Below are 24,998 nucleotides of genomic sequence, written 5' to 3'. Positions count from 1 at the left end.
GGCAGCGGCACTGTGAAAGCAGTATTACGCTACATCACTTGAAAGACATTGGCAATTTAATATTGTGCAACAAAAAAAAAAAACGATAACACTTAAATGAGCCTAGTCTACGCATTGAAAGTGACAGATTTCGCGGACAACGAAAAATTCATGCCCTTTGGGCTTTGGCTTTGCATTAATCCATTTACCCGTTACTATTGAAGCCTCGTTTGGCGACTGCCGACTGCCCCTCGAATTCGTTCGTGATTAGCATGGCACTTTTTCAGAAGAAAAAAACACTGCGTATAAGAATGTTCAAACACCAACCAAGACTGAAACACAACTCAGCTTTTTTCTAAGCACTAGTTAGGACCAGCATAGGTCATTATCAGAACATTTAGTGGATGTGACTTGAGACATCACCTTATTGGATTGAGTGGCCTTATCCCGACAAAAAAAGTTTCCATTACTCATGGCAAAAAGAATGTTTTGATGCATTTTAACAATGGGAATAAAAATGATGGTGTTGCTCAAGACGGGCCAGGATTTTTAACACTGATGGATATTTTTGAACACTTTTAATGTGAGTGAAAACATAAACCATTAGACTTACTTGTCAGAGGTGCCTGCTGGCTGGTCTAGAGGTTGCTCGCAGGCTGCTCCCAGAATCTCCTTGACCTCCTTTGCAGTGGTCCTCCTCAGGGACCTACTCGCCCTCGCCTCAGTTTTCCTGCAAACAGAAAACTCTCAGCACAAACAAATTTGGCTAACATCATGCTGACAGTACAAGCAACTAATAAATAAATGTTGAATAAGATTAACCCGCGCGGGGCTGGGGTCTCCAGCCGAACGCGCGGGGCTGGGGGGGGGGGTAAATTTTACCCCCCCTGTTATCTCCCGAACTAATGGTCCGATTTGGAAAATTCAAACGCCAATCGAAAGCTCTCATCACGAACTACTAAAAACATGTACTTAATTTAAAGTTTGAGGTCAAGGTCAAGGTCAGGTCAAGGGTACAAATTGCAAGTTTCTACAGTATCGGCCTTGCACCGTAGTTGCCGAAGAATGGAGTCATGGACTGAGAGTGATCGCCCAAAACGTGTTCTTAGGCTACCAAGACAATATTCGTTGCATACAATATCAGTCAGAGGTCAAGGTCAAGGTCAGGTCAGGTCAGGTCAGGTCACCAAAAAACAAAATATAGAAAAGGGCATGTGCGACACATGTTTTATGGGTCATTTTACTCATAGAATTCAATAGGCACACTCAATAAGTGATATGGACCACCTCTGGATGAATTTAAGGTCGAGGTCAGGTCAAGGTCAGGTCAAGTGAGGTCAAATTTCGAAGTTGGTTGCTAAGGCCTAAAAAGGTGTCTATCTGATGCAGTTTTTCACGGCGAATCGAATGGTGCTATTTTTGTTTCCGTACGAGGTCTAGAACTTCCAAAAAAGTCGTTTTTCAAAAATTTTGTTTGTCGTGACGTCATAAAATTTTGAATAACTCCCACATTTTTGAACCGATTCTTCTAAAATTTGGTATGTAGGTGCACATAGACCACTTCTCTGACATATATTCCGGTTTTTTCGATAGACTCAAAATTTTGGATTTTATAATGATTTTCCCAAAAAAGTCAGTTTTTTGAAAAAAATTAGGCCAAAATCCAAAATTTTCAAAAAACCGAGAGCCATTTGATAGACAAAGTAAAATTACGTATAACCTTTTTTGTTACGTCTTGATTCCTTTAAAAAATGAAGATGTTAGCGGCGTTTGAACTTTTGCCGTTTTTGAGGCGAAAATGGCGAACATGACGTCACTAAAACGTCAATTTCTCAAAACTTTCCGACGGATTTCGCTCAAATTTTCAGGGAACGTGTCAAATTGATGTAAGAAAAGGTACTGAAAGTTTGGCGGCGCTGCGCGCCGCCGTTTTTGAGATATCGCAAAAATTCGCGAGGGGGGGTAAAATTTACCCCCCCAGCCCCGCGCGGGTTAAGCACCTACCCATGAAATAACTTTAGTGACAAATTTGAAAATAAACAATAATACCATGCAAAAACATTTGTTTTCATTTTTACAGCTCTGATAACATTGCAACGAGATTGAGATGAACCCAGCCCGCAGTATGTGACCATACTATATAGAATGTAAACTTTAATGCTAAAAAGTAAAGAGCTCATTTATATTTCAATTTGCCACTGTAGCACTAGTTTGTTTACATTGCGTGTTTGCTCTAACCATTTTATTTGTTGAGTGTATCATGTTAGGTCAAGGTACTTATGCGCACTGCGAGCACTGAAACATTATTACCAGCTTAATTGCAAAAATGGAAACTTTAAAAAACGCCAGATTATGCACTGAAAACAATTTCACCCGGAGCTGGCGAATTAAGCGTTGCTCTGCGGGTGGTATATGTGTATTAACTCGCCATGTCCAGATTCTTGCTAGATGGTAAGCAGACTTGCCTGCCTTATTACTCGTAAATATGCACTGTACCCACAGTCTGCAGTAAGGTAGCTACCCAGCACCGGATATTGTCCCCGCGGGTGTCGAGTCATTGGCACAGCCCTCACTGAAAGAGTTGGAACTACTCGAGGTATCGTAAACGCGTATCCGTGGATGGCGAACCTTTACATGGGTGAGACTAAATGCTTACTTCGAAATCTAAGCTGTGTTGCGGCATTGGCGGTTATGTGCGGCGTGTATGCCGCATGATTAGTAAGCGGCGACCACTAAATTAAAGACTTAAAAGCTCCAACCTGTTTTCAATGAATAACACTGCATACCAAAAATGCCAATCGCTCTCGTCATAAGATATTTAGATTTAAATAACTAAGTTATCTGCATCATCATTTTGAACCAAATTAATGCTTTCAACTTAGTACTCATTCCTTCCTTCGTTGGCTCCAAACAGTCTTTCGATTGTCTGGAAATCGTATGCCAAATCCCGCACCTGTATACGACTGGTGCATATAAAGGCCGATGTAAGAATTTCAATAGGCTCTCGCATGCGATTTCCTGGCTACCCAAAAAGTCTGTTTCAGTCATGCTATCAAAGCATGGTATGTCAGCCCTGTCACCAGCTTATGACTGCTCTGCTTGTAGTGCCCCTGACCGTCACCGACTCCCTTCCCTCCTTAAAAGCCTAGTTTCCCTCCATAATCTCTACTAGATTTAGGTGATGCTCCGACAAATTCACAAACAAGACCAAACTTGTTCGGAGTTCGGACTGTGAGTTAACCCTCGCCCTTTAGGGGGGGGGGGGGGGGTCGAACGGACTCCCCTCGGTTTTTCGCGAATAACTTGCGTAAAAAGCGGCCGATCACGACGTAACTTTTAGTACCCTCGCGTTGATCAATTTTACACATACCCTGAAAATTTCATGACCCTGACGCAAATAACCTTTGACCTGTGACCTACTTTTCGAGACCATGTTTGGCCGGAACCGCGATTCAGCGTATGTCGGCTCGCATTAGCAGCGCGTTTGCAGTCTTTTCGTGGTTTCAAACGTTCAAACATGTGATATGATCTTGCCCCCATGCATTAGGGTGGGTGTCAAGGTCATCTGAAGGTCAGGTCAGGTCATTGACCTTTGGTGACCTCGGTTCACTTTTTCGAGTTTGACATGTTTCTAGGCCAGTTTTTCGAGCTGAATTCGAATTTAGCAACCACATGAACGTTTGCAAAGTAGTTTTGGTGCCTTCGTAACATGTTACGAGGCTGTCAGAGGCGGTTGACACCTACTACAAATACCCGGCAGGACCTCTACTGGTTGACCTGACCTGACCTGACCCGACCTGGCCTAAATGAATGAAGACATCATCTGTGATCAAAACTAGCATGATATTCGTGATCAGCACCCCGAAAAACCCCATAGCAGCCACACTACGACGTTCTAACAGGTCCTGATTTTCCCGCCTTTTGGGTCATTGACCTGACCTGGAAGGTCAACCGATGACCTAGTACCTTAAAATTGGGTATCATCGGCTTCCTCTCGTCACGGGCAACACGCTCGTTTTTTCCGCGAAGCTCTAGCTTGATCAGGAGCGAAACGGCAAGGGGTTATACCTTATACGTTCGCGGCTGGAAAAACACCAATACGGGCGAGGGTCAAGTTAAAAGTATTAATTTGGTTCAAAACGATGATGTAGATAAGTTAGTTATTTAAATCTAAATATCCTATGACGAGAGCGATGGACATTTTTGGTATGCAGTGTTATCCATTGAAAACAGGTCAAAGCTATTGAGTTTTTAATTTAGTGGTCGCCGCTTACTAAGCATGCGGCATACACGCCGCACATAACGGCCAATGCCGCAACGCAGCTTAGATTTCGAAGTAAGCATTTAGTCTCACCCCTTTACATAACCTGCCCTGAAGGAGTTGGATCTACTGTTACAACTAGATGGCGTTGTCTCATACAGTTTTGAATTACAACAATTTTTTAACTTTTTTTTTAACCAATGATATATTGGCACATTGTTTGGCGGTTTTCAAGTGGGGGCAAAAGTACACTTGTTAGGGTGCATCTTTAAAACCTCTGCAATATTCATCACGGGACGATTGGCAACGCTTTTTCTTCCGAAACTACCAAGTGAGACCATTTTGATTCTTATATAGGTCACGAAAGCAGCGGCGACTCACTAGGGTGCCTGCCCAGACCAATGTATCCCCCTATATCCTATCATCCTCCCGGCTCTGAAATGGTCTAAATGGACTGAAAGGGCCTAACCCAACAAAACAAAAATACGGCGACACATCTTCTTGCTTTCGGGCGGTCTGCAAGGCTGCCGGTGACTCAATCATGTCGAAATTTCCATGGGAATTCGATTTGATCTTTCCCACCGTTGTGAAACTTTCTCACCGATGTTTTCTAGGTGTGAGATGGCTATAATATAGATATTTTCCCGCAAATATGGTCAAGCGTGGGAGTTTTTTTTGGCCCTCGTGACTTGGTCGGCGAAGGGTAGGCGTGGAGGGTAACCCCATCTCCTAGGGGTTTGTGGGGCGCTGCTGCCAGGTAGGCGTCGATGAATACCTTTCGATGGAGGGGTCGCGAGCCACTGGTGCGCGAATAGTCGTGGAGGGTTACTACTCTCCAGAGTGAATTGCGAAAGTGTTATGTCCTAGATTGACTCATGGGAGGGTGGTTAAAAATGGTTGCGGATAGGGGTACCCGCGAGGCACCGGTTTACTCGCCAGTTTTGGGTGAAATTGTTTTCAGTGTGTTTAGATCCATTGCAAAATGAATACCTTGGTTGAGGTTCCTCAGCATGATCCCAGCTTGAAATACTTGGTTGTTCTTCATGATACATGAGACGAAACGTAATACAAAGTGTGGTTGCCACTTATGTGAAGCTTTTGCGACCTTCAAACACATGAAAACGTGTTTATATTATTAAACAAACATATTAAAACTTTGCATAACAACCAAAGTAATAACACGCAACGGTCGGAAAACACTGCGCCGGTGCGCCAGAATTGACTACATTACTCGAATCTCAGCGACCAATCAGCTTTCGAGCATCCCAGTGACGTCATATTGGCAGCATTTGGTAGCAATTTCCTTGTACGTGTGTCCCTATGGCGATGAACCCCCCCTGGTTGCCATGTTGGATGAATTGTAGCTGCCTGTCGAAGTGGCGCGATAGCCTCAGTGCGCTACTGCTCCGTGCTCGGCCTCTACGGACGCCAGTCGATCGGCGGCGCGGCGGCGCGGGCTGAACTGCCTCCGCCGGCCCACCACCGCACACTGGTCGGAAACGCCCTCACGAGAGGCCACTGGCGATTCCGGAGTTTCGGATTATTTTTTATATAGATCGATTTGAAATTGATCAAATTATTATAATTAGGCCAAAAAAACTAATCCGGGTGGCCAAAAATAACTGTAATCAGCCCCCGAAGATGGGGTATCCCAGAACTCGGAAACTGACGCGGAGCAAGAGGTTTCTTGAGCCGGATATTCAGAGTCTTATTGCTGATAGACACCAAATTGAAATCCCACATATTATGCATCAAAATGTTCGTTATGAAGTTGCCGACTGGTCTGTGCAAAATTTTTGGTATACTTAGATAACTAAGATTTACTTTAGCTTTTTTATGAAGGCTCTCCTACAGTGCTTCTGGAATATAACTGAAAAGTTTAGGTAAGGAAACAACAGGTAGTTCCGTCTAGATCCACTCTGATTTTTTGTGAGTTGAAGCAGGATTTAAATTAACACCAGGGCAACATAAAAGCTAACTGCGCATATTTGCGCAAAATTTGCAGGAGCCGCTATTCCTACCCAAATACCGCCCGCCCCGCCCCAGTTTCGGCTCGGCCGCCGCGCCCGGCTTACGCTGACCTGTGTGGCCTGTACGCATCCATGCGTAGTTGACTGGTCATTAAAAACAGATGCGCTTGAGTTTATGAATTTTGTGGAAAGCGCATACAATATGGTTTTATGTATGCATTTATGTATGTATTGACATCAAAAGTCTTCCACATATTGCGTGGCGATTACGGCTTGCATTTAGAGAGCCTTGCTATTGGTAACCACTGCTGAAGAAAGTGGAAATTGAAACCTTCGTCAATATAAGACGCTGCAAATATAGGACACCTGTCACTGGCGTCAGGTTACCTTGGACCGTCTTTTTACATTAGATCACAATTCCGGTATTTAACCCTGGCCGGACCGATTGGTTTTCTGTATTGACCGGGGAGGGTTGGTACCAAGATGTTGGTACAACTCCCTCGCCGTTTCGCCTCTAATTGAGCTAGAGCCTCGCGGAAAAAAACGAGCTTGTGTGCCGTTATAAGACGCAACAAGTACTACCCGATTTTAAGGTCTTAGGTCAGCCAGTGACCTCTTAGGTCAGGTAAGTGCAACAAGGCACGGGCTCGGTTTTTGGTTAATTACTTTGCCAAAAATGGTCGCACTGTCGCGATTTTGGCATCATCGTGTTTGTCTAGCTTAGGGGCGTCGAATGTTATACTTGGTGCTCGGGTGAAGTCAACTTAAGGTGTTAACCTCGGGTCAAGGTCAGGTCGGAGCCCCTCAGGTCACGAAAATGGTTGAAGGAGGTCATGTCGCATATCATTCGATTTGGCAGGTCTTCCCGAGTCCAATGGTGGCTTTCCCGACTCTCTAGCTCCATCTGATCAGGAGTTATTGACAAAAAACTTATATGACCTTATTGACGTCATAAATGACGTCACGCAAAGTCAACAATGCTAAAGTGAAGCACCGGACCTTGCAAGGAGTGCATGAAACCATTCCCGGTGCCCGAATAGCAGCTTCCAATTTCCCTTGTTGACTTAAAGTGGTGCTAGATCCTGTATCATACTCAATTATGACGTCATAACTTAACAGATTCACGTCATATATTTAGTGCATGACATCCAAATGATAGCTTACATATGACAGAGCAGGTATGCAAAGTTTAATGAAGTTTGCTTCACTAGTTGTCGAATAACAAGCAAAAAACTTTTGCGGAAAGGCCGCTGGCCTCTCGCTGGAGCGTTTCCGACCAGTGTGCACCGCCCACCGCCCGCCCACCACCGACCCACCACCGGCCCACCGCCGGCCCACCGCCCACCGCCCACCGCCGACCCACCGCCGGCCCACCACCAACCCACCGCCGGCCCACCGCCGGCCCACCGCCCACCGCCGACCCACCACCGACCCACCGCCCACCGCCGACCCACCGCCGACCGACCGCCGACCCACCACCGACCCACCGCCCACCGCCGGCCCACCACCGGCCCACCGCCGACCCCTCACGGTGAGGGGCGCATCGGCCCGGCAGTGCTGCAGAGAGCACCGGGTGACCTCAGCCGTCCGACTCCCCTCCTCCCGAGGGCCCAGACTATCGGCCATGGCGACTAAGAGCGTCAGCCAGGAAAAAATACACGACCAACATTTCCGAAAGCTGGCTTTGTATGATTGCCCGAAATAGGATGGTGATCCCATTCCCAAGGACGGGCAATAGGTAGTGGCGTAGCTTGGAGGAGGGCCTGCGCCCTCCGGCCGAGAGAGGGCTGGAAATGAACTGGAGGTGCTGGAGGTCGGAGGGCTGCACCCCTGCAACTGAGAGATGGTGAAATGGGGGCGAATGGGGGTGAAGAGGCGCGATTAAAGGCAGTGTGAGAAAGCATCGTAGTCAACGCACACAAACAAACTCACACGACTATTCATTCAAGCCTACGGGAGGCGAGTTCTATGGGGCGCTCCGTCCCATTCCCCTCCCAGCCGGCCCGGCCTCTCAGAGCTGATTGGTGCAGCCGCCCGGCACCGAACACTGCCCCTGGTCACGTGCCCCAGTGCCGCTGCAATGCCTGCAGTTCGTCGCCGGTCACGTGGCGTTGCCGACCCGCCCCCCTGCGCTCTGTGGTGGCGTCAGTAGGTGCGGCGGCGGCGGCGGGGCGAGGGGTGACGGTGACGGTGACGGCGCCGCTGCCGCTCCCCGAGCGGTCACACTCTACCCACGGGGAGCCGACGGTAAGTGCTGGCGGGATGTAACCATTTACAGGACTTGTTTGGTCTCAGAATGATGTTCAGGACTTTCGCCCAAAAAGCGCAGTTCAATTTCCCCTATCCACATGGGGAGCGCGCGAAATTTACGTAATTCTAGGTCACCGATATTCAACATCCACGGTAGGTATTTCATGCATATGGTTACCCAAGCCAGTCACCTGAAGTTTTCTTTATTTGTAGAGGGCAAATCAAAGGTATAGTTCGTTTTTTTTCAAAAGGACGCTGGCTCAAAGTGCAATATCGAAGCTCTCACGTGAGTTTTGGCAGCTTCAGTGTCTGGCCAAGAATTTCTTACTCAATACTCAATACTCAATATATATTTCGGGAGAGAAGGCTTAGTTGTCGCCTATTGATCCCGCTCAAAACACGTTACAATGTACATACAGTGCACAGCATACATACAGTACGTTTTGCTCCTTCCTGGCATGTCTCATATCAATTTCAATCATTCCAATCATGTCTTGTTTTAAACTTTCGGCTATTCCAATGCTGATCTAGCCTTTTCTTAAACCCAGCCACAGAATCAGCACTTACTACTGTTTCTGGTAGATTGTTCCATTCATTTATTACTCTGACTGCAAAACTATTCTGTCTGCACACAGTGGTGGCATATGGCTTCCTCAGCTTAAGATGGTGACCCCGATTACCTGGTCTTTCTTCTGCTCTTGTAAACAGACAATCTCCTAGTATTGGGATCCTTCCAGTGATGATCTGAAACACCATAATCATGTCGCCACGCTTTCTTCTGTGGAACATTGATGCTATATTGAGCTGTTGCAGACGTTCTTCATATGGTAGGCCCCTCAATGCTGGATCCAGCTTAGTAGCCCGACGTAGTACCCGCTCGATTTGGTCTTGATCCATGCAATATATTGGTCCCCACACACAATTTCCGTACTCAAGAATGGGACGCACCATCGAATTGAATAAAAGGGGAATGGTCTTCTTGTTTAAATTTACAAAAGATCTCTTTATCATTCCCAGCATCCTGAAACCCTTTGCCACAGCTTGTGATGCATGCACATGAAATTTCATCTTCTTGTCAACCATTATCCCCAAATCTTTCTCAGAATCAACATTCCTCATATATGCACCATTAATCTGGTATTCTCTTCCAGCATTCCTTATTCCTAGGTGCATCATTTTGCATTTATCATCATTGAACGGTAGTTGCCATTGTTGAGACCAAATATATAAACTGTTGATATCATCCTGTAATTCTTGAGCATCAGCACCATTGTCCACAGTGCGATAAAGTTTGGTATCATCAGCGAATATTTGGGCCTTTGAGCACACTGCCTCCGGAAGATCATTTATATATACTAAAAACAAAAGAGGACCAAGAACGCTCCCCTGAGGCACTCCACTTGTGACCTCACTCCAGGCAGAAGACTCACCCATTACTGTAACTCTTTGCCACCTATCAATCAAGAAATGCTTGATCCAACCCAGAAGCTTGCCACGGATACCATACGCAGCCAGCTTTAAAAGCAGCCGTCTGTGCGGGACAGAGTCGAACGCTTTCGCAAAGTCAAAATATACAACATCTAGTGACTTCCCTTTATCCATCATCTCCGTCCATTCATCAATGACCTTGAGGAGCTGTGTAGAGCACGACCGTCCTGGGGTGAATCCGTGTTGATGATCACTGAGAAGCTTGTTACTTAACAAGTGTTGCATGATAGCATCTCTAACCATTGACTCCATAACCTTGCAGGCAATGCACGTCAGACTGACTGGGCGATAATTTGCTGCATCGTTGCGACTACCTTTCTTAAAGATAGCCGAAATGTTCGCTCTTTTCCAGTCACTGGGCAACACGCCCATATCCAAAGATTGCCTGAACAAAGCTGCAAGTGGCTCACTGAGCTGCCCGGCACATTCTGACAGTAACCTTGGGTGTATACCGTCTGGGCCAGGAGATTTAAATACATTCAATCCCTTTAATCTTGTGTAAACATCAAATGTCCCAACTTCAATGTCTTCTATAGCTTGTTCAAATTGACGATCAGCCAATGTGGGCATCCCCATCAGATTCTCTTTGGTAAATACTGAATCAAACTGCATTCTCAGTTGTTCGGCCTTCTCTAGATTAGTGGTTGCCATTGTACCATCGAGATGCTTGAGATCCTCTACACATGATTTCGTTTTTAACCTTGAGTTTATGTAGTTCCACATCTTCTTTGGCTTTTCTTTAAACTCCTCAGCAAGCTTTGTTTCATGTTTTCTCCTGACATTTCTCGTTCTTCTCCTTAAGTTATTTCTGAGTATAGAATATCGCATGTAAGCATTTCTATCCCTACATCTTAAATATGTTGCGTAAGCTTTATTCTTTTTCTTGCGTAGTTGCTTGGTTTCTCTATCCATGAGCAAATGTTTTTGTTTTCCACATTGTCTTGTTGGAATGAAATTACTTGCTGCTCTCATTACTTCTGTTTTTATTCCTTCCCAGCACTGTTCTACTTCCTCTGAATGTAGAATTCCATCCCAATCTACCTGTTCCAGCATGTATCTCATTCCTTGGAAATCTCCTCTGTTCAAATCCAGACGCTTCTGCAGCCGAGAGTGCTGAACAGTCCTAACATGCACGTTGAAGACAAGGCAGGAGTGATCACTGTAGCCCAGTGGTGCAAAATAATTCAGATTTTGTACCATAGCTTCTTCGTTTGAGAAAATCAAATCTAGAATGCTAGGTGTATCACCAAGTCGGAAGCGTGTGGGTTTCAGTACATGCTGATACAGAAGACAATCTAGCGTACAGGAGAGAAAACGTTGCCCAATATGATGAGGCCCAAAATTACATATATTATTCTCCCAATCGATATCTTTTATGTTAAAATCTCCTACAATGATAAGGTGGGATACATTTCTGGTAGCTATATCATTAAACAAAGCACACAGTTCAACACATGAGTTCTCATCTGATATGTCTTGTCTGTTTCTGTAAGCCAATACCAACAATAGCTTGTCTGTCCCGGCAAGGGCCACTTCGATGGCAATGAATTCATTGAATGCACTTCCAATATGCACTGGTGAGATGTTCAAACTGTCGTCCACATAAATCGCCAAACCCCTCTTGCCAGAAGTTCCCAAATTAGTATCTTCTGGGTCGAAATTAGTATCATTACGGTACCCGGGTATAGCCAGACACTGGGGTGAGATAGGGAGCTTTTGTGCCTTTGGTATAACTTCACTAACCAGTAAAATATTAGGTCGTTCATCTTCTGCATACGAAATCAGTTCATCCCGCTTATTAAGGAGACCATCTGCATTTGTGTAGAATACCTTTATGACCTCCCTTGTCTCCCTATTAGTTTCGGATAGTCAATCTTGGGCAGAGGACTGTGACCTCTCTTCTGGATTCACAGACACCTGATTGGGCAGCATTCTTTTCTTTGTATCAACCCTTGCTGATGTTTCCTCCTCCGGATGAACACCATGGGCCGACGAAGCCCTAGTCATTGGTGCCCCTCTGTAGACTCCATCATGCCCATTTTTCCGCACCATTACATGACCCTTGAAAATATAAACATTTTCACCATTTTTTCTTCTTTCTCGAACTTCAGCTCTGAGTCTTCCCTGAGTTTGTCTCTCCATTCGAGTCAAATCTGGGTTCACATAGACATTTTGATACTTCTCCAGGTCACGGAGATCCTTACCTGCCCTAACCACATCCCACTTGGTTTCTTCTGTCGAGGTTGATATGAGAAGAAGCCTGGGCTTGCCATCTCTAGGTTTAGCTCCAAGGCGGACAGCTTTGCCAATGTCTACCTCAATGTTGAGGTCACGGAACATCTCATAAACTGCTTGTTTGTCAGCTGCCATTCGGTTCATCAGTCCAGCCCCTTCTGGTTCTGGCAGGTTACTTATGATCACGTTACACTTTCGGCTTTCCCTATCCATACACTCTTGCACCTGCACCATGTCTTGCTCTTGAGACAGAGATGGCCATGTCCCCCTATTTGAGACTTCATCTGTCTTCTCTGACATTGACTTTTTTAATACCTCTGAATATGCCAGTTTCTTTCCTGTCACTGTGTCCTTTACAGCATCAACTAACTCTGTATTCTGCTTCACTAACTCTGCTTTTGTTACCATCTGTTCCTTGAGAGCAGTTACTTTATCTGTGTTTTCTTTCACAGCTTTCTCCACTTTTTCGATGGCTTCTGCCATGGTTCTTTCCAGCTTGTACTGTTGTTGTTCAAAATCTGCTGTTTTGACAACTACTTCAAAGTTTTTCTCAAGTGATATAAGTTGTTGACTTATCTTCTTGACACCATCCGTTATCTTGTCAGACTCTACACTGCCACTACTGCCTCCATTAAGCATATCACGGAATGCTGGGATATTTTTCTTGCAGCTTTCACACATCCAAATGAGCTCTAGGTCCCTGATGGCTCCTGCTGCCTTAATGTTCAGGTTCTCACACTGAAGGTGAAACCAGCGAAGGCAAATCTCACACCGTATAGACCCCATGGCCCCCTCAACTACTGTTTTTCCACATACCTGGCCATCACTGGTGAACCCTGCACATTCCTTAGCTTTAGCTTGCTCCTTTTGTCGTTCATTTCCCCCACTGTCCCCTGCAGCCTTACTCTCACTCATATCCATTTCTTTCTTCTTTTTCAGTTTCTATAGTTCTTAGCTTGCAATATGACCAACGATCACGATTAAAAAGAATCAGATTGAAGGTTACACTACCGCGCCACGATCGCCTCCAAACCTCATACTAGTTGTGCATAGAGAGAGGAAGTAATTGCCACCTTATATCTATGTAAGAATGATTTTCAGCACTTAACCATCACCTACAAAGTTATCATAACACCTTAGGACCTATTTAACACTTATAATTGGACTTTAACCACAGGGCCAATGAAAGTTAACCAAACAGCTTGGTTGCCTCAACCTTTCTTTTTATTTTTTTCTTACCGAAAAAATAATCGATTTCAAATTGTGCACGGTAAGTAGCTGGAAATTGTTTCTTAAAAATGAACATACTATGATGACATCACTGGTGGCAGCAGGCACACAAATGTCCGTGCAATGGGACAAGTGTCAACGAATTTGGGTGAAACTTAGTTTTTCACTGTTGCCGAGCATAATCGAGTAAGCGGTTCCGTCCATGATAGTTATACGTTACATTGCAATACATGTTCGACAGCATGACGTCACCACTGTTCCCATATCTGGTTCCAAAACGCACATATGGAAATTATCGGGAAGAAATCACATGTTAAAATTAGCCGACGTTCGATTTTCTCAGGTTCAGTTTTTGCTCCTTTTGGCGGCTAAAACACGTGCTTGTTCGAAAAACATACTTGGAGCCAGCGTCCTTTTGAAAAAAAAAACGAACTATAGTACCTAGTTTAGCCATAGGTATTGTGCACATATGTTGACTGGTGTGTTCTGGTGAGAGTGTCTCCCCTAAATGTACATAATTAGGTAACATGTTGATGAGGAATAGGATGGGTCATTATCCGTTGACATCAACTAGAACTCCTCAGTCTATCTACTTCTACTATTTGTGAAATGAAACTCTGTCTGTGTGTGTTTCTGTTTGCACCGTGTAGAGGGGTGCTTTGACGTCGTTCAGGGGTCAGACGGTACGGTCGAGGGGGCTGAAATTTTCGCAGTGTGTTGATGACGTCACGCGCACGTGCAGTGTCGTGTTTCGAGTCCCAGGGGGTGGATGGTTCGCACGTGGCACGTGCTGGAAAAGTGCGTATTTCTTCAGAATTTTGTTCGGTTCTCAAGCCGGCTTCCAGGCGGCCCCCAGTCAATAGCCGCGTTTACATAGGAGTTGCCAGATTCACATGCCAGCTCGATCTACTTTTAGGTGTTCGGCCTCCGCCATGTCGACAAATGCTGCGCAGCAAATACAAAATCCAAAAATGTGGTAATGGAGTGCTGGCCACCAAATATGTAGAAAAAGCCTGCCAAGTTTATGACGCTCTTCATGTTATGTAGTTTTGATAATAAACGACGCATGGGCTTCAAATGAATTGTATGTCGTACATTTGGGCATCATATGAGTTGAATATTGCAAAGTTTTTACCCAACATTTTAGCATAAGACTAATGTTGTTTCAGAGGTGGAGATCTCGGGGGGGGGGGGGGTCAGGGGGGTCAGGACCCCCCTGAAAACGAATTACTGCTATGTAAGTCAATGGTACCTACTGCATCCAGCCCGCCTCCATCTGCCCGGCCTGGACCCCCGCTGAAATTTTGACAGACCTCCACCCCTGAGTTGTTTCCATGAAAGCGATGAAAATAAAGCTGATTGTTATGTTCGATACACTCCTTGCAGCTTATATTTAGTGGATTGCATTTATTCATATTCTGCATTCATTTATAGAAAGATCAAATATGTAACACCCCTTTTCCCGCTTACCTACCTTCAACCTCTGAGCAGTGACATTTTCTTGATCGATTCAAAAGGCATGGAAACACCAAGCAGAAACTGAGTGCGTAAGATATTTGGTAGCAAGTATCACATACGCTCTAAATGACTTTCTAAGCAGATTCGAGAGTCAGTAATTACCTATTTAATCACGTTGCGCTCATTCAAGTCAAACAAATACCTAAACCGATTGGTAGCGTCATCTAGGCGATCATAAGTGCCAAACTGCTAGTTGAAGACCTCTATTATAGATGGCACTGCTAGACAAGCCAGAGCATAAGCCAGAGGATTTTACCACCGCCGTGAAAAAAATCCTAACCAAAGGCACACTCCGGTACCCTCAACATAAAACTCTCGATATTTCTCTGACCAATCAGAATAAGCCTTGCTCGGCGCTGATTTGCTAATCAGAAAATGACGTCATTAGGGAGCCACGGCGTTGAAGCTATTTTGTGGCGGCTCAGGCGATCCACTTAAAAGTCATATTTTGATGTTTTTGGAAAAGTCTGATGAATGCTTTTATATTTTCAGAAAAGAACCCTTAATGTTGTTGTTGATAAACCCAACTTCGCTATTTTTGCCAATAGTACCTAATAAGACAGGAAATCATCTGTTGGTGGATCTTCACGCTAAATCTACCACCCCCAACTACGTCATCATCGTTCCTAAGCATGCTGTACTTGGTCATAACTTCGTTGCCCAGCCCTAGTTAAGCCTTGATTTCCGCCAATCAGAGTGCAGAGCTGTCAGCCGAGAGACAGCAGTACTCGATATTAGTGGTGGGCCAAATACTTGTTTTCTAAGATGTTTTTCTTTACAGCCTTTTATATCTTACTTTTGTTTATATTATATATTGCTTTATATTTTGTTTTTGTAAAGAATATCTGCATATATTGTGATTTATATAGCTTGATTTAGCTAATATGGCAAAGTGTTTACGAAGGGGTGCAGGGAGATATGGCAGCAGATATGGTGCTTGCAAATAGTCTTTGTACGCATTAAATAGTACCCTTTTTTCGAGCCGAAAATAACCTATTTATTGCAATTTATTGATGTATTATGCCTGAATTCCGAGAAAGTGCTCTTCGTAGCATTGAATACAGTCACTTGTGTAGTTGCAAAAGGTCACTGGCCAGTTTTGTGATATCTCTAAGCCAGCTAGGGAAATGTCTAAATGCTATGTAAACAGGGTTAATGGCATTGGTAGCTTCAGCTCTGGTGACGTAGGCAGAGCGTGAAGGTTTTTTATTTTCCCTTCACTAGTGCTAAACCTACGGGAGAAACCGATTTCGAGGGCAAAACTTAAAGTCGATGAAGTTAGAGGGGCCTTGAAGGAGGATCACTAGGTATTAGCCGTTTTCACGACGGCCATCTGGTACACATTTGGTGCACATCTGGTGCAGATTAGGTGCAGATTTGGTCAAATTAGGTTCAGTGTGTCTCTTTAGTAGCTATCAGCTAGGGTTGCACTAATTGCTTATATGCCTGCTTTGTCATATTATCAGAGAGCATCCTCGATTAAAACACTGAAATAAATTCATAAAATGAAGATATTTGCTGTAAAAGAGATTAGGTGCAGATCTGGACAAATTAGGTGCATTCGCCGGATAGCCCGTCGTAAAAACGGCTATTAGTGCCCCCCGCTCGAAGAAAGAGGGGGCACTTAAAGTTAGTGCCCCGCCGCTTTCCCAGCTTAACCCGCGCATGACAGGGATATTTTCCATAACGCGAGTGGCTCCTATCTCCGAAACTACTGGGCCGATCGTCAAAATTCAAACGGCGTCTGATAGCCCTGGAAAAGCTGTCGCGCGATACCTATTTTCATTGACCTCGATGTCACCGATGACGTCACAGGTCAGGCCAAAGTAAAAATTATTGGCATTTTTGCTTGTTCACAATTTAGGCTCTGACCGCCGGCTGACAAGTCCGATCGGGCTCATTTTTGGCTTACGCACTTCTTAATATATGCCTTAGATATCCTGAGGGTATCAAACGTTAACTTCGAATTTTTCAGGTCAAGGCCATTTTTCAGGTCATCCTAGGTCACGAAAATTGTATATCATGTATCAGTCTTGTGATGCAGGTTTTATGGTCCATTTTATTCGTAGATTTCGAAAACAATGTCGTCTGTGTCATTTGAGGTCATTTTAAGTTGAATTTATCGGAGGTCAGGTCACTTTCAGGTCAGAAAAGGTCCAATTTTGTAAATATTTTTTTTTTTTTTTTTTTAACAAAGAAGGTGCCTATCAATGCAGTGGCCGAGGAGCCGGCCGTACCGCGGCGCAGCCCACCGAGCCGGCTGGCGCGCGCGGAGCCTGCCCGCCGCCGGCGGGAGGCTGGCCGGCGCAGACCACGGACCGAGAGGCAGCCCCTGACAACGCCGTGTCACCGCCGCAGGCGGACACGAACCGAGCCGGGTGTACCGCGGCGCAGCCCACCGAGCCGGCTGGCGCCCACGGAGCTTCGCCGTCGCCGACGGGAAGCCTTCCAACGCGGACCAGCTACGGACACGAAACCGCTGACGACGCCGTGTCACAGCCGCCGGCGGACACGAGCCGAGCCGGACGTACCGCGGCGCAGTCTACGGAGCCGGCCGGAGCTACTGGAGCGTACGGAGCCTCGCCGCCGCCGGCGGGAGGTGTACAAACGCTGACCGGCGAAGGAAACAAAGCCGCTAGTGACGCCGTGTTGCCGCCGCCGGCGGACACGGGCCAACCCGGGGGCACTGTGGCGCAGACCGCAGGCCCGGCCGGAGCCGCTGAAGCCTACGGAGCCTCGCCGCCGCTGGTGGGAGGCCCGCCGACGAAAAGCAGGGACAGAGAAGAGGTCGTCAGTGACGCCGTGTCGCCGCCGCAGGCGGACATGGGACAGACCGACTGTGCTGAGGATGACGCGTGTCTGGCGCCGCTCGTGGGCCCGGTTCAGGGGATGGCCGGAGACGCTGCTGGCTGTGATCCGTGGCCGCCACCCGACACCGGAGCGCCGCCTACCGGTGACCTCCCGGGCGACCACGGGCGCGCCCGCTGCGGACGCCGGAACAAGCGCCCGCCGCCATAAGTCGCAGCAGTCGTGTGTGCCAGCCCCGATCGTCTATTCGTGCATTGGGATGGCGAGAGCTGTTCTTTTGTGAAGACGACCGCAGTCGTCTTGGGGGGAGATGTTGTGTCGTAGCTCGATGCGCCCGTGCCGCCGCCTCGGCTCCGCACCTGGGCGCGCCTCTGCCGCCGCCAGCTGACGGTGCGGGCGCGAGCGGCATGACTGGCGCGGGCGGCGAGAGGCGACGCACGCCATCGTTGTTTAGTTAGTTTCGATCTCTCTCTCGGCCCGTTCGCACCGGTCTAAAATAAATCGCGTTGTTATCGATAAGCTCTTTCACTTCGAACCGAAATTCAAGAATATAACAAGCAGGACAGTCATCATCAGTAGATATGTACAGTAGGTCTATTAAAAAAGTCCCCAGCACCAGTGGGCGCTGCCTCCGCTGAGCCGAACCCCCGTCTGCCTGTCCCATATCGCGCCGGGCTCAGGTCAGGTAGGGTCAGCGGGACCGCTCGGTCCGGCCCGCGGGCGGTGGACGAGCGGCCGGTAACGCTTTCCGCCAGCCAGCTGTAGAATCCAACAAACGGGACGGCCACCGCTCAGCGCAGCGAAACCGGTGTTAAAGAATGGCAGTAGATGTTCATGGCCACAATTATTATGAGATAGTCATTGTTAGCCCGTGCCCCACAGGAATGCGTAGACTCTCACGCCCTGTTGGAGGGGAAATGGGGATTGAGCATCATTCTTATAACTCAGCTTTGGGCATTTAAGTGGTATTCGAAGTAGCGTCAAGAGTAGCAAAAAGAAGAAAAATATTTCAGCCAATTTTAGATCGGGTCATAGCCAGAGGTCATGTCACCAGAGGTCATCGATGGTAAAATTTTGCTTGGACAGGGTGCGTTGCGCGCACCGGTGCATTGGGTTTCCAATTTCCATGGAAACATCAACAGTCTCGGAAGCTCGCCACGCTAGCGTGGAGCCAAATTCATATCAACCGCCGCAGCAATGCAGCAGCGCAGTGCAGTGTGCTGCAGCGCGGGGCCGTGAAACACCGCCCAGGGCTATCCATGTGTCAGGGCAATCCAACCCACGTGATGGGCTCGGCCACAGCGGAGCATGAGGTCCAGGACTCCCGCCCAGGCCCCCTGCCTCCCCCTAATTTCTGTCTTCCTTCCCACTCTGAAATCGACCGAAAGAGCCTAACCTTGCACAACAATCAGCTCGTTTACCGCTACCTATGTCTGAATAATATTCTCAGATTTAATTAAGGTCAACGGCTTAGCATGTAAATAACAACTGCCACCATCGGTATTATGAGAAAACTAATTGCTTTTCCACAAACACTTCAAAGTTTTAAGCTTAAAACTTGCATGAAATTAATTTTACCAGCCTCGTGTTCCTCTTATCAAAACGCTTCGAATGAATCCGAAGTTGATCTTTAAAGGTCATTTGAAAAAATTGGCCTATGTTCAAAGACATGACCTGACAAGAAATGGTCATGATGCATAGCAGGATATTAGATCCGTGTCGTGGAACTATACAAACACTTCAGATGATTTCATAACTTAAATGTCTATCAAAAATAATTATTACATGGCTCATATGTAAGCTGGGTGTGTGATCATGCTTACGAGTATGTTGAACGCAACTGATTATGTTCTGTTGGCCACAATTTCTATATTTAATTTATCCTCCCGGATTTCATATTTTTATTAATGACACCTTGACGATGTCGAGAAAAAAAAAACGCATAGGAGATTTAACAGCCTGAGATACATTCAGTATAAGGAAGGGTCAGGGGTGCTAGATTCTTTCCGTCCTCGCTGTCCTCAGGAAAAACCAATCCGCATCGCCCCTATAAGTCTTCATGCTTCCCTCTCTGGAGTGGAGGTCAGTGGTCACCCCACCAGGCACCAGCCAACCTGTAGTTGATGTCGAATCCATTCCAGGACACATACTCCTCTTCGGGGGACCGTTGGACCGTCCCGACAGGGCAATCGTCCCACGGGAACAGTCTCGCTTCCGCAGATAACTGTCGCTGGCTCGCACAATTAAACCAGAGCATAGTTATGTCATAGCTCTGCAAGGGCCTTTTCAGACCGGAAAAGATGGCTCCCAACAAAACAAACAATTTTCTCATTCAGTATTTTATCTCATCAAGCACTACATGTTTTCAGAGTGTTTATTATGCGTTCCGTCCAAAAAAGTGCACTTCAATTTTCTCCCATTGACTTGAGCGATCTCAAAATTGACCCGGCCTTTCTGTCAACAATGTCAAACTTGCAAATCAAACGTTTCAAATACATATACTGTTGCCCATTGAAATCGCAGAAAGTTCTAAAGCGATCGGTTAGTCGGTGTGTTTAGATATGATGAGCACAGGAACTTTCCTTGAGGTAAGGTCACTTGACGTGACCTGGTGTTATGATCTTGAATTGAAAGACTTGGGCGGGAAAAAATGGGTCATTTGAAATCTTAAAATGCTAGATTTTAACAATAACTGCAAACACTATCCCGGCCAAATAGTGAGTGAAAAGGGAGCGATTCCCCAACCCAAAGTTTAGCTCCTATAATTGAGCGTTCTGCTAGAGCCTCGCGGAAAAAAACGAGAGCTTGCGTCGTTACGTGACGCAGCGACTGGTACCCCATTTTAAAATATCAGTGACCTCTTAGGGTAGGTCAAGGGCCCCAAGGCATTGGATCGGTTTTTGGTTAAAAAAAAAACTTCGCAAAAATGGTAGCATTATCGTCATTTCGATACATTCGTGTTTTCTGTTCTCAGACGCGTCGATTTATATGCTTTCTTGTTTAGGTGAAGCAATTTAGGATGTTTACCTCAGGTCAATGTCATTTTAGGGCAACACAGGTCACGAAGCTGTTGAAAGGAGGACATGCTGCATAACATTTGATTCGGCAAGTCTTGCAAAGTCCATTGATGGTTGTCCCGACTGGCTAGCTCATTTTGATCGGGAGTTATAGACGAAGCACTCCTATGATCCTAGTGACGTCATACATGACGTCACGCAAGGTGAACAATGCAAAAGTGAAGCATTAGACCTTGCCAAGAATGTAGGAAGTCACGATTTAATGTGCTTGAGGTATAGTTTCAGATCATTTCCGACACCAAATTAACAGTTTCCATATTTCCCATTATGCTTAGGTATATGACACTAAGTGCACCTGACCTGACCTGACCTGAAAACGTGGTTGATCTCAAATGATCCGGCTTGAATCAAATGTAAGGCATATGAAATGTCAGCCTTCTATCATCAATGTGCACTTTGAGCTACCGCAAAAAATACATGGTGGCGGCATCCACCCCTTCTTCTCGGCCGGCGAGGGTTAAACCTCGCTCCCAATTATTGCAGATAATGATGCGACCGAAAACAAAGCATTTATCTGTGTCTAGAACGGCCGCTGACTTGTTGGACAAGATCCCCAATCTTAATTCACTAGATGGGAATAAAATACTCGGTATGTGATACATATATATCCCTCGATTTGCCCTCGCGCTAAGTCTATTCTAATCATCACTGTCGCTTTTTTTATCCGAGATGATGCCGCCGCTAAACGGGTTGGTTGTTTTGTTTGCTTGCTTGGGTTGAATGGTCATTACGGATTATTGAAGGATTATGATAAAATAGGAATGGGGCAAGGGAGGGTATGCAATGCAGGTGTTTAATTTAGGATCACAAGGCATCATTTCCGGCATCGTGCAGTCACTATCTTCCCCTCCTCTGCACTGCGGCATCTCTGCGCCCCACACGCGGCGCCCTCACCCCACGGCCGAACGCCGCCAACTGACCTACTCGCCGTGCGCCGCGACCTGACCCGTGTCGCTGCCGCGGCCTGCGCAATAGAGTCGGGGCTGGAATCCGGGGGTTCGGCCGGCCGGCCGCCTCTGGAGCGGGGGACTTTTTTAGTAGACCTACTGTACGTGTCCCAGTCGCCCACATATGTACATAGCATGACTTGCCTTTTGGGTGCTGACCCACCGGCGCCGATGACGTCTTCCGAGATGCTAGAGCCACCTCGACCGGCGCTGAGGCGGGTGAGGCGGGGTGGTCACGCCGACTGGCTCCACCTCCCTCTCCGAACAGACGCTGTCTGTCCACGGCCCGGTCCTCCGCCAGAGCTATGGACTCAAGGCGCTGTAGCGTCAGCTGGTCCTCCACACACAAGCGATCACGCAGGCGACCAGACACATCCTTCAACAAACTGATCACCGATCATTTCATCTTCTAAAGCTCCGAAAGCACAATATCTGCTCTGTTCCCTCAGATTCGTCAAAAATACAGTGACTGTTTCACCCGGCTTCTGACGACATCTACGGAACTTTATCCTCTCAGACATGACATCTCTAGACTTTTCAAACAGTTACTGGAATAGCGAGAGACAATCTGACATCACATTACCTAGTGACTCATGCTTCACCTGCGGTACTGTCTCCGTCCCGCTAGCTCCCGGTCAGCTCGTCCCGCTGACCTCTGCTGTCGCCGGAGGGCACGCTGTGACCCGATGTTGTGCCGCAGTGGCCGCCTCGGCCGCCACCCGGTAGCGACGCCGACCCTCCTGCCCCAGGCAGTGTAACAGGAGCGCTTGCTGCCGAGCTGGATCCCACTGCGACCAGCCGATGGCTGTCGCGTACAGTTCGAAGTCTGCATACCATGCCGACCAAGGGATGCTTGCAGTCGCTGCCGTGGCCAGAAATGGTCCCGGTGAACGAATCCCTTCCATTTTGCTGCTGGTGCCAGATCTTCTCTCACTGTTCACTGATCACTGATCCTCGTCGCCAGAATTATGTACTGTCTCGTAGTACCTATATTTAACCTTAACGAACGAATAACAACACAAAATAATAACGTAAGCGCAGCTCCGCGCGGGTCAAGCGTCAGCGGGGGACTCCCACTCCGCGAGCCGGTCGTACCCGGGTCGTGTCACCACCAGGCGGCAGCACTGGTCCTGTGATCCGACCTCAGGTGACATTGCGGCACCACATTCTCCTCCCCTTAACAGGACAGAAACGATAGTCCTCAACACGTCTCACTGAACGATAGTCCTCAACACGTCTCACTAACGATAGTCCTCAACACGTCTCACTGAACGATAGTCCTCTGTACGTCTCACTAACGATAGTCCTCAACACGTCTCACTGAACAATAGTCCTCTACACGTCTCACTTATCAAATCCGTAACGAACCGGACGTCGCACCTCGCGTCCATACTGGGTTCTCAGCGTCGGCGACAGCGGCTGATCGGCGTCAGGTGCGGCCGGCTGCTCGGGCTGCGGCAGCTCGCTGTTCGTTGAACTTTAAAGGTAGTGTGCCAGCTTTCCTGGACCGTATGGAGTTAATGGCCCAGATAAGGAGAACCGGATTTTTAGAACTTATCCATACCTTCAAAACTCATGGAAACGTCTTAAATTCTTCAAATTTTGAGTACCCAGTGCGAAATTCGCCCCGACGGGTTGTCGGTCGTACCCAGGGCGTATTATAAGGGATTTTCACTGGGTCGGCAATCACAATTAGGGGCGGCATTTTGCACTCATAGGGGCGGCACTTGGCATCTGAGGGGGCGGCATACCTACTGATATTTAACCCTCGCTCTAGCAGGGGGGGTCGATGCGATCCCCCTAAGGTTTTTCGAAGATAGCGTAAAAACGGCGGCGCGTAGCGCCGTTAAATTTGGCACAGCCTATGGAGCAACCTTTTTACATATGACCTGAAAATTTCAGGTCCGGGTGACCTTGGGTCAGGTCACCAGGTCAGAAAAACCGGTACAAGGTCATGATCAAATTTCATTTTTCTTTTTGCACCTGTCCAACTCACAGTTTTGAACTGATTTCCTTCAAACTTTCAGGATGTGCTAAGTTCACCGAGTTGTATAACATATACATAGTTCGGGTTTTTTGATGTCACTGACCTGATGTCAGTTAGAGGTCATCACGTCGTAATGTTAAGCCCATGGGAAAATACTAAATTCGGAAAATCCTGGAGATATCCGCTTCGTTCTATCACTGTTGTGCTTTGAAACCACAGTTCTTAACAGCAGGTCACTTGGTGCTTCTTTGTTTGGTGTGCTTATCCATGGGTCAGGTCAAATGAGGTCAACTGAGGTCAAATGACGTTTTTGCCAATAACTTTGGCACTTAATAGCGCTAGAGCTTAGAAAATGGTGTCATTGTGTTCCTGGTGATCTGCCGAATCGAATGATATGCAATATGATGCAATTTGGTTAACTTGAACTTAATTAATTAATTAAAGTTTACTTAGAAATTAAGAAAAACTTTAAGTACACTTATGCAAGCAAACAAGCATATCATTCGACGCGCCTTGACGTGCTGAGTTCACCGGTGCTTTTCTTTTCACTCTATCTTAATTAGATTAAAAGTTATAAGTGAAAAACTTTTGACCTGTTTTTAGCGAAATTTTTACATTTATACCCTCAAAACCCCCTAAATATTGACCTAGAGTCCTAGAACAACCAAATTTGCACAGGGGCGAGAACTTCGGAGGGCCCACCTACCTACCAAATTTGGTGCTTCTAGGTGCCATAGGAGCCAATCGCGAGGGGAGTCGCATCGACCCCCCCCCCTGCCAAGCCGTGTTATGAAAAATAATGCCCTGCCAGGGCGAGGGTTAATGACCAAAAAAGACACGTTCGACGGTTCTTTTATAACTCTTTCTAAGTACCTAATGATTTCAGATTCAACCTAAGCTCAGCGGTATAACGTTTATTTTTTCTGGGATATAGTATTTCTCTCGTCATAATGCGATAATTGAACTATAATTCCTCAAAATAAAAGTGATGTTGCCCCCCCCCCCCCGAGTAATGTTGGCGTCTCTTCTTTAAGTATCGGAGGCGCTCCTCATTGTCATTTTGCCCCACATCACTGCTCACATGGCGTATTTTTTCTGGGATATAGTATTTCTCTCGTCATAATGCGATAATTGAACTATAATTCCTCAAAATAAAAGTGATGTTGCCCCCCCCCCCCCGAGTAATGTTGGCGTCTCTTCTTTAAGTATCGGAGGCGCTCCTCATTGTCATTTTGCCCCACATCACTG

The 24,998-nt window shown here is 46.7% G+C and overlaps 1 protein-coding gene across 1 annotated transcript in view; it reads left to right on the top strand.

Moving 5' to 3' along the window:
- The first annotated feature begins 8,364 nt into the window (after positions 1 to 8,364).
- Positions 8,365 to 24,998, top strand: part of LOC122380653 (homeobox protein PKNOX2-like) — a 60,722-nt gene continuing 44,088 nt past the window's right edge. The window contains exon 1 of the mRNA XM_043364002.1: positions 8,365 to 8,457. The gene's annotated coding sequence lies outside the window, so the exon portion shown is untranslated. The remainder of the gene's footprint in view (positions 8,458 to 24,998) is intronic.

Source organism: Amphibalanus amphitrite, unplaced genomic scaffold (genome assembly GCF_019059575.1).
Source record: "Amphibalanus amphitrite isolate SeventyFive unplaced genomic scaffold, NRLGWU_Aamphi_draft 000103F_arrow, whole genome shotgun sequence".
NCBI classification, from domain to species: Eukaryota; Metazoa; Arthropoda; class Thecostraca; order Balanomorpha; family Balanidae; genus Amphibalanus; species Amphibalanus amphitrite.
Note: the sequence above shows the minus strand (reverse complement) of the source record. Positions and strands in the feature narration are given on the sequence as shown.